Below are 11,803 nucleotides of genomic sequence, written 5' to 3'. Positions count from 1 at the left end.
ATGGTTGCATATACACATGGTGAAAAGTTACTCATCTATGTATTCTAAGATAGTCTCATTGGTTTTCTTGTCAAATGGTATGTACAATTGGATAGGCTTCACATTCATGACTGAAAGAAATTAGCAAAGGCTTTCGTTGCCTAATATAAGCACATCATAAATTTGGCACCAAACAGTTTGTCTTTACAAAGCATGAAAAAAAAGATAATGAGAGTTTTAAAGAATATGCCTAAAAGAAGAGGGATGCCATTGCCTAAGTTTAACCATCGTTTACTAAAAAAGATATCACAATTTTGTTTATTAATAATATAAAAGCCCTATATTATGAAAAAATAATTGAAAATGCTACTAAAAATTTTACTGATATGATAATTTTTGAAGAGATAATAAAAAATGCAATTAAGAATGGCAAGCTTGAAGATGGTGATGCAACTAATGCAAAGAAATAGGATATACTGAGAAAGAAAGAAAGAAATACTCAAGCTATAATTCGTAAGGGGTAATAAGTTGGAGGTTTCACCCTTTATTATCCTTGGTCGATGCATTAACCTTATTACCTAGCCATAAACAATATCTCTCCAAGTCCCTATGCTTATCAACTAAATTTTCAAGCACCTACACCAATATTGCACTTATAAATCAACCAACTGCTCAACCTAAGAACTAGGTGGAAAGAGAAAATCCTTTTATAGATCCAATCCCTACAAAATACACTGAATTACTCCTTCAACTCAGTAAGAGTTACTTGGTTACACCAATCTATTTAGAGTATTTTAAAGCCTATTTACCCCAAATGGTATAATGCTAATGCTAATTATGACTATCATCTTGGGATTGTTGGTCATTCTACATAAAATTGCGAAGCATTAAAGTATAAAGTGCAAAGTTTGGTCAAAGTTGGTATGGTGAATTTTGATCATGAAGATGGGCCAAGTATCATTAGAAACCCTTTGCCTAACCACATAGGAGCATAACTTTGAGGAAGTTTTCATGAACACTTGTCACTTTAACATTATGTTTGGATTGAGAAGAGGAAAAGAAACGGAAAGGAAAATAAAGAAAAGTAATGGAAACAAAAAACCTTTCTTTTGCTTGGATAACTTTTAATTTAAAGAAAATGAAAGAGATGAAAACTCAATAACCTTTAATTTTCTTTGTAATCTTTATTTTTTTTAATACCTCAATTTAGGGGAAAAGCTAAAGAAATAAAAGTTGAAAAAATTTTATTTTTATAAAAAGACTATTATATCCATATTTTTATTATGATATTAAATTTGATTATATAACTAACACTTTCTAGAAAAGCAATTTTCTTTTATAAGTATTTTATATAACATCACAGTTTATAAATATTTTATGATTTTTCAAGTCTTAACAATAAAACAAGCCAAATTATTGTCAACATAAATTAAAAGACTGAATTAAACACAAAATTAAAAGTAAATCAATAAGTAGCTAGTACATTTTACCATATTAAACATTTTCAAATTTTTTTAAAAAGATTTGTTTATACAGGTTAGGTAGTATAAAGATATATTTTTATATTATATGTTACTTTTATAAAAAAAAAAAAGGGTTATAATTGGAAAAAATAATATAATGAATTATTTCTTTTCCTTTTCACTATTTATCCAAACAATGGTTGTTAAAATTCATTTATTTTCGTTTCTTTTATTAATTTTAACTATCCAAACAAGGAGAACATGTACCATTTCCTTTCTTTTAAAAAACTTTTCTTTCCTTTCCATTCCTTTATTTATATCTATCCAAACATAGCATAAAAATTTTAGAAAATATTGCAAGTCTTTAAATGCTTATGAATATTTGAAAATTCTTTTATGTTAGTCTTTTATTTATCTTTCATCATTTTAATAAAATGACAAATGCATTTTCATTTCATTTCCTCTTTTATTCCATTGCCTTTATTTTACCCATTCTTATATTCCAAATAATAAATATTCAAACAATCATGACAAAATTTAGGATTCAATTTTGAAAACATCATTCATATTGGTAATTTGAGACTCTTAACATATTAGGATTACTGAAGTAAAAGCATGCAAATTTATGAAATGAGTCAAATCTGGCAAAAAATTTCACTCATTAGAAGATGAAAGTAATGCAATATGTAGTTCTTGTGATGGTTCATTCCCAGGTTTGCTTTTAGTTAATAAAAGTTGTTCATTGAAAACATTCATGTTTGAAATGAGAAATAGCCATCTTTCTTCTCCTTTCACAAAAAGAAAATATCCATTTGGTACCATTTTTAAGCCTATTGAATTCCTTTCGAAAAAAACCCTAACCAAGAATCACCATTCACATTGGAGGACAAAGTTTGAAAATTTGAAATTTTGGATGTGAATCCCTAAAATTTTAAAATGAGAATATTTAAATTTTAGATGTGAATCTTTAAAATTTTTCAAATGAAAATTTTTGAATTTTTGGATATGAATCTCTAAGATTTTTTAATGTGAATATTTGAAATTTTGAATGTGAATCTCAAAATATTTTCGAATATGAAATTTTGAATTTTAGAAGCTTCATTTGTAAATCTTTAAAATTATTTTTGAATCTTTTGCGAAATTTTGAATCTTTACGAATTTTAAATCTTTTGTGAATTTTTGAATCTTTTGTGAATCTTAAATCTTTTGTAAACTTTTGAATCTTTTCGAATATTGAATTTTTTACGAATCTTTTGTGAATTTTTTGTGAATCTTTGAATCTTTTTGTGAATCTTGAATCTTTTGTGAACCTTTAAATCTTTTGCGAATCTTAAATCTTGCAACCCTTTGACTTCTTGCGAATCTTTGAAATCTTGCAAAATTTTATCTTTCAATTCTTGCTTTGACTTTTTTCAAATATTTGAAATCTTATGAACCTTTGAATTTAATTATTAAACCTTAAAATTCAAATTGTGAACCTTTGAATTTCAAGTTGGGAACTTTTGAAAAGTATGTAAATTATGAATCCTTATTTCAAATGAGAATTTTTGAATTTTTATTTTGAGTTAAATTTGGATGTATTGGGTGTTTATATCTTTATTCAATTTCTGTTTTATAAAAAATGTGCAAAGAAGATAACTGTAGATACTCAATTTTATCCTTTTTTTTAATTTTATTGGGTCTCGAATTGCATTTTAATATTGGGTTTTAAAAGTTATTTTTTAAGCCTAAATTTAAAGGCCCCAAAGTGTTTTTATTTTTATTTTGTTATTTGGTAAAAAAAAAAAAAATTTTGGTTTTTTATAAGATTGTGATTTTATTTAGATTTTAAATTCAAAGGCTGATTTTGATTTTGATAATTTTTGGGAATCAAATTTTTGCAAAGAAAAAAAATAAATTTTGACATGATCTTGATAGATTCAGTTGGCATTAAAATTTCTAAATTGAAAAAGAGATTTAATCTTTATATAAAAAGTTCAATTCTTAATAAAAAATCACCAACAATCAAAGAATCAAGAAGCAATTGAGACAATCAGAATCATTAAGCAACATAGAGTTTTTAGTTTCAAGAAAGAAGTTTTTAGGTTAAAGAAAAAAAAGAGAAGGACATTATGAAGGCTTTGATTTTTTTTTTTTTTTACTTGAATATTGAGAGCAAATCACACTATTTGGAAAAGGCTCAACCTACACCTAAACCCGCTTGACCTGCTTCTTAACCCAACCCGATCATAGGTTTTTTTTTATTTTATTTTTGATTTTTGATTTTATTTTGATTTTTTTTATGTTTGAGTTTTTTTTATTGTGATTGAATTAAAATGATGATGAAAAGAAAAAAAAAACTTTGTTAAGATTTTTATAGTTTGTTTGCATTTTTTTTTTACATGATTTTTATGATATTTTATTTGCATGATATTTATATGATATTTTTGAATGCATAATTATAATATTTATTTGCATGATATTTTGTACAGATTTTATTTGCATGATTTATTACTATATTTTGCATGATGTTATATATAGATGTTATTTGTATGAATTATTTATTTTTGCATGATTGATGATGATATTATTTTTTTTTTGCATGATTTATGATATTATTGTATGATTTTATTATAATATTATTGTATGATTTTTATTATGATATTTTTGCTTGATATTTTGATAGTATTTTTGTATGACATTATCTTGTAAATAAATAAAAAGAATTGAAATTTGATTTTTCATAATATATTTAATAAATTCAACAATAGATACCATTCAAGAGAATAATGAGTTTATGTTGAATACACTTGAGGTGAAAAAATTATTTTTTATGAAAACTTAAAAATTTTTTTTCGATATTTAAATATCAAAAGTAATAAAAAAAATCATTTGTGATTAACTTGATAATAATTTTAGGCGTGATGGGTTATCAAAACCTTCTTTGCACGTAATCGACTCTCGAATTTAGTTCTATTGATATAGTCTAGAACCTTTTTTTTTTAAAGACTTTAAATTTATGCATAGGATAATCTTAAAATGGATATATTTATTTAAGTGATTAATCAAACTTAAATAAAAAATTAATGATGACTCTATAATTTTTGTGTCTAATGGATAGGTTTTTAAATTTAAATATTATGATATATTTAATGTTAAAATTTAAATTTTTTTATAAAATTAAAGTTTTGTAATTTTTAATGTCAATAAATAAAAACTCATAAAAATAATTTTAAAATATAAAAAGTAAAAATTTTAGATATTTAAAAAAAGAAATATGATTTAATTTTAGGACATCCAAAAATGAAAGATGGACAAAAAAAAAAAAACTGAAGAGAGGGAGTATATAATTATCATTTAAATATAAATAAAAATTTATACGTATCGATAACAATATATTAAAAAAAAGCTACAAGTGAGACTATGGCTGGTGGGAGGCTGAGGTTGAGAGGCTGACAATTGTCCCATTTTGGCTAAGTTATGAACTGAGTTTATCGATCGGCGAAACAATTTAATCCAATAAATTTTGATTTGTTTCGACACGTTAAGGTATTTTTTAAATTAAGATCGAGTTAAAGATAGGGTCAATTTTTTTTTTTAAATTAAGTTTGGGTTGGAGGCATGTTATGATGCTCCATCTTGAGTTATTTGAATTATATTTTTTATTATTTATTTAATTATATATTATATTAATAAAATTATTATTTAAAATTTAACTTAAGAGATTAATTTAATAAAAATATTATATATAATTATAATATAATTTATATTAAAAAATAATATTTTTTTATAAATATAATATAAAATTAAAATTATTAAATTAATTTTACATTAAATCATATAAAAATTTAATTATATATATATAATTTGAGTATACAAATCATAATTTGACGTTGGATTACAGCCGGATCGGATGAAATTATTAAAAAGCAGGGGCGAACGTAAACCCAACCCAACCCATTGATATCCTTACCCGGGTCAAATCATTTGTGGGCTGGGTAGGATCATTTTTGAAAAGAGGGTTTTAGATTAGCTTTTTGACCTTTCGTTGAGCTTTTTAGGGTTGGTTTCTTTTAAAGTAGTGGCTTCCAAGCTCCAACCCACTAGGATGCTAAAAAGTACAGACAAAGTCTGGTGTTCGACTGTTCGTGCTCAGCGTCGTAGCCAACAGTAAACTTTGTCTATAGTTAGGGTGACAAACTCATTCTACCGGCTTGGGCCAACAACTAAACGTAGACACTTTGGGGCATAAAAAATGGCAGTGGCTACTATCTTTGTGGATAATCTTCCTATAGAAGTTCATTGGAAATGGTTGGAGAGAGCCTGTTGCAAATATGGAAACGTGGTGGACATTTTTATACCTGATAAGAGAAGCAGAAACGAGAGAAGAATAGGTTTCGTGCGTTTTGCATCCTTGGCTGAAGTATATGGGATATCAACGACGTTTGGCCCCTGGATAGAAAAACTGAAGTCAATATAGTTAGGTTTAATCCTAGGGTAGCTTTTTGGAAAAGATCTAGGAGGAAAGGAGAGGATGTACGAGCAGGGGACGTGGAAAAGGGTTTTTAGAGGAAGAATCAAGATGTTCATTGCAACAATTCTAGAAGTGCGAAAGGTCATGGAGTTCATAACGATAGTCAAAAGCACAATAGAAAAAAATTCTAGGAGATCTTATTTGTAGGTGTTGTTGGAAGGAGGAAAAAAATGTTATTTAGAGTAATCGACGTGAGAATGTTTCACTGTTTAAAAACGTTGATAAATAGAGTCAAGAGATGGCGTTGGAAAAAATAAGTGGTGCCCTGGTATGGTGGATGAAGAAATCTTACGCTGGTTGGAGAGAAGCGTAGTGGGAAGAAGCAAAAAGCCTATAGAGGTATGGATTCTAGCTGAAGACATTCGAAAAGAAGAGAAATGTGGTCTAACTACCAAAAAAATTTTGGATGTTATTTCCTTGTTAACTTTGATGATCCTGTGCTGTTGGATGAAATGTGAAAATCAAAGTGGGATAGATTATCAAAATGGTTTGAGAACATTGATATGTGGTCTGATCAGATTACTCAATCATGTAGAAATGATGCATGGAATGTGGCTATGTTCCCGAGTATTGCTAGTTGTTGGGGATAGCTCATCCGTAAGCATGAAAAGCCATTAAAATTAAGGTCGTTCCTTTTTTAGAGGTATTATGGAAATCATGAGAGACTCCATGTTCAAAATAAAAGAAATAATTCAGTTAAAAGTGCGAGATAAAGCATATCGAGTTAAAGTGTCAGCTGTTGATCCAATTTCTCAACAATGGCAATGGTCTGACTTGAACCAAATAAGGGAGTTAGAGGTGGGTTACAATAAAGAGGTTCTTTAAGAAGAAAAGGATGTAGAGGAAGTTGAGGAGGTGGGGTTCAGTACAAACACAGTACACACATGGAGGCGATAATGATCATTTCTCCAAATCTCTCGAGTTTGACAAAGGAAACAGAAGGTTTGTGGAAAACAGTGAATCATGCAAAGAAGTGGCAGAGGAGTTCAATGAGGTCGTTTGCGAATCCCAAATTTCGAGCAGGAGGACTGAAAATTCATATGGCTAAAAATGGCTGTCTCGTGGTGAGGGATAGGATGGTTCTGAATAAAAATGATGCGCCCGAGATTAGGAGCAAGGTTGGACTCACAAAAGAAAACAAGAAAAGCTCAATAGAGGAAATATTATAACAAAGGTTGGTGAGGAAATAGAGGGCTTGTATCAAAATGAAGTGGACCCGGTATGGCTTAACAAAGAAAAGGAACACTCCTTTATGGCAGAAATAGGCGATAATAAGTTGGGAAAGAGAGGAGATCCTGTTCATCCTAGGGCAAAGAAATGGAGTCTCTATAAGGAGATAGAGGAGAAATTAATGGGGTAAAGTGAATAGAAAATGAAGGAAGATCACAAAAAGGATGTGATTACAAATAGAGGATCGAAAGGGGGCTTCGATTGCAAATTGTTCTATCAGAGATAGGGATATTAGAAACAGGAATAGAGTAACTTGCATAGGAGATGAGAAGACCAAACTATTGAAGGAAGCGGAAAAAATCTAGAAAGTGGCAAGCAACTAGGAATATCATCAATAGAAGATGTGGAACTAGTGATTAAAAAGGATGGAAAATCTGATGCCTGAATGTGCGACTGAATATTTTTCTTTCTGCTGGGGATTTTATTTTAGTTGGGGTCTGGTGGCTGGTTTATTTTGCGTGTTGTATATGGACTGTGGGTGTCAAAATGGAGGATTGTTTCTTGGAATGTTAGTGGCATTTTCTGGCAACATAAAAGTTTTAAACAGTGAAGAGAGACTAATTAGATCTCTAAATGTTGAAATGGAGCGTCTTCAGGAAACGAAATTGGTTTCCTGAGATGTCAAAATTATTGAAAGAATGCCTCCAGGAGAATGAAATGTTCTTAGAGGATAGTAAAGCAGACAATATGGGGATTAGGAGGCCTAATGAGATCAGATGCGAATATTAATTTTCAAGTAGAAGTATGATAACTAGAAATGATAATAATGGTTGTATTTTTGGTATTGATGGAGATGGCTCAGCCTGGCCTAATAGAGACATAGAATATATGTTTTCTTTTGTTGTTGTAACAATTATATAGATATAGTGGGTGATGACATGTTCACTTTCATCCATCAATATCTTTCTCGTTAACGTCGAGTGTAGCTGGTGACTGGTGATACCGAGGGAGACCGCCACCAGTTGTGCTTGCATAATAGGGGCACTAAGTCACTAACTAGTACTAAAGTGGCTCCCTCTATATATATAGATATATTTTATCGCCCTCCATACACCATATAGACTACTATCACTACTACTATCACATCTGGTAATATTAAATATGGCGGTAAACCATGACTATACATATTAAACCTTAGAAAAAAAAAAAAAAGCAATAGCTTCTTTTGGGTTTAAGTGGTGACTAATATATATGTATAGGTTCATTTGGTTTGCTCACACGAATTTTGAGTGTGGCTTATTTCTCATCTACTGCTATCAAAGCTAAAAATTTGAATTTAGATGCAATGAGGGTAGTAAAACGTCTTGAGACAACCTATAATGGTGTGCAAGCTTGGGACAATTGGATATGTGATTATGTGAAAGAATGCAAGCTTAAGAGGCATTGAAACAATCTGAATATATGATTGTGCAAGATTAAGAGGCATTGAAATAATCCGAATGCACAGGAGATGCAAGATTATTTGATCTAATAAGATGTATTGATAAGATTTACTCACATAAGAAAATTAATAAAAAAACTTATAAGTGAACAAATGAAAGTATTTAGACTAAAAATGATGCGTTGATAAGATTTATTCATTCGAAGAGTTGATAAAAAGCTTACAAAAGAGATTGTTGTGACTGAGTTATATATGAAAAAGAATCTCACATCACTAAAAGGTGATATATATATATATATATATATATATATAGATAGAGTAACTAAATGTCCAATAACTTAAAGATTTTAAGTAGTGTACAATATATATAGACTTCTTTAATGTGCTCTTACAAACTTCCAAGTGTGTCTTACCGCTTATGTCCATCAAAAGTGAGCGAAGCAAGAGGATGCATTGCTATGCATACTGTAACTGTAAGCAATGAAAGAATTAACTTTTGTTAATTTCCAAGTTCCAACACTTCTAATTATAGCCTTCTTTCAAGGAAGAAAGAAAAGGATGAAGTAAAAGATCATAAAAAAAATTAAAAAAAAATAAAAAAAACGCTTGTTCTGTACTGGAGATTTATTACGTAGAAGTAGGTTCTTAAACCCAGTATTTGCTGTAAACAAAGATTTTCATTGTTAATATTTAGAGTAGACAAATGTTCAGAAACTTTTTACTTTCAGGCGCTGAAAGCCTATTTTGTTGCTTCTAAAGCCTTGAGCCCCGCCCTCTGTTGCTATCTTTGCGGCCTGTCTTCCGTCGGTTTTCCTACCGTTTCCTTCTATTTTCCCTTCAACTCCGGCTGCCCCACATCAGCCAGCTTGTTAGCCCTTGAAAAAAATAAAGGATTTGCAAATCATAATTCTAATACCTTAATTATTAGTAGTAATTACTAATTAACATTATGGTCAGTCAACTTCTTTTTCAAAACTGATTAATTTATCTATTTTTTATATATGCTTAATTTATTTCAGATTTTTTTACTACAAAAAAATAGTAATTTGATAATAAAAAATTATAAATTATTAAAATTTAAATTTCAAATTTAGTGATTTATTTCAATCGGGAGTATTACGGTTTTTAACTTTGGACTTTTTGTTTCTATATGTACGGAGTGATTAATTTGAACAAGAATAACTTCAATTCCTGTCTCTGGAAAAACCTAAAAGACAGCATGAAGAATGAAAAGAAAAAAATGATGAAGCTATATTGACATATAATGCATGGTATCATGTTATGGATGTGAAGATCATGTACGAGAACATGAACATGGGGAAGAAAACAAATCAGAAAATGGAAAAGGAAAAGCAAAAGGCAAAAAGAAGGGGACATTGGTCATTTGGGTTTGGGGCAGGGAGGGTACAAAAAATACTTTAACTTTGGTAGTGGTCCATAAAAGAACAGTATCCCTAATTGCTCCGAAAGACTTACACAGTAAGTTTAATTGGCGAAATGAAATAAATAAATTAGGTAATGGCTCCATATGACATAAGCACCCCACATTTCCTACACCCATTCGTCACTCACAGCCATACGGAAAAACTTTTTCTTCTTTCTTTATGGATGTCTAGACAATGGCGAAAAATGGAAAAGCAACTCTATTTTATCCTTTATTATTTTATACTATATTAATATTATTATTACGCACATTTATACAATACATGAAAATAATTTTTTAAAAAATAATTCAAATGCTCTAAATTTTATTTAATAAGAAAGTGACAAGTGTCTAAATTATTATTATATACTTATATTATAATTATGAATATATATTTTTTAAAAATTATTTATTAAATAATTTTTTAAAAAATTATTAAAATATCATTACCATTATTTGATAAAAAATTAACATATGATCAGATTGATTATTATACCATCATATTACAATTACGAAAATATTTTTTTTATAATTATTTACCATAATACCTCTCATATAAAATGATCAAAATACAATTTCCAATTATCAAAATGTCCTTCCATTTATTTGATAAGAAAGTGACACATTACTAAATTGACTATTATGCTTTCAAATCACAATTACAAAAACAATATTTTTTATAATTATTTATTAAATAATCTCCTAAGAATTTATCAAAATGCCTTTTTCATTATTTGGTAAGAAATTGATATATGGCCAAATTGATTATTATGTCTTCAATCATAGTTATCAAAATATCATTTCTCTTATAATTATTAACCATAATACCTCTCCTATGAATTTACTAAAATACCATTTCCATTGCTTGATAAAAAATTAACACATTGCCAAATTGACTATTACGCTCTTATACCATAATTATAAAAATACTTTTTCTCTTACAATTATTTACTATAATACCCTCATATTATAAGTATGAAAATACTCTTAAAAATTTATAAAAAATACCCTTTTCATTGTTTGATAAGAAATTGATATGTGGTCAAATTAACTATTTTGTCCTCATACCATAATTATAGAAATATCCCTTCTCTTATATTTGATCAAAATTACTATAATACTATGCTAACATAATTTTGAAAATACCTTCTTCTCATAATTAATGAAATTTATTATAATATCCCTCTAACCATAATTACAAAAATGCCCTTATAAATGCTTAATAGGAAGTTTATATGTGACATTTTGTTTCAAAGTCAATAACATTTACTAAAATAATCTCCTTGGAAATTATTATAATAGCCATTTGTTTATTTGATATGATGTTGACATGTATCCAAAGTTATTATAATAATCTTTATTATAATTAGCTAAAAATTACTACAAAGCTCATTCTACCAAAATTATGAAAATACCCCTAACATAATTAACCAAAAATTACTATAATACCTCTATTAAATTATATATTAAAGTTTAACATAGTATAAAATTAATCACATATTAAATTATTAAAATATCCTTACCATTACTATATAAAAATTTGACATGTAACATGTTATTTAAAATTACTATAATATTCCTATTAAATTACATATGAAATTTTATATAATATAAAATTAATTACATATTAAATTATTAAAATCCCATTGCCATTGCCATTGCTTCATAAATATTTGACATGTGGAACTTTGTTTGAAATTTACTATAACACCCTTATTAAATTATTTTTTAAATGTTAAATAACATATATTAAAACAATTTCTATAGAAATAACTATAACGCCCTTTTGTTTAGTTAATATGATTTGACTTGTA

This window comes from Durio zibethinus, chromosome 10 (genome assembly GCF_047325235.1).
Source record: "Durio zibethinus cultivar Kanyao isolate XHJ-2024 chromosome 10, ASM4732523v1, whole genome shotgun sequence".
Taxonomy (NCBI): Eukaryota; Viridiplantae; Streptophyta; class Magnoliopsida; order Malvales; family Malvaceae; genus Durio; species Durio zibethinus.
The sequence above is the reverse complement of the archived record's forward strand: the minus strand, read 5'-3'. Positions refer to the sequence as shown.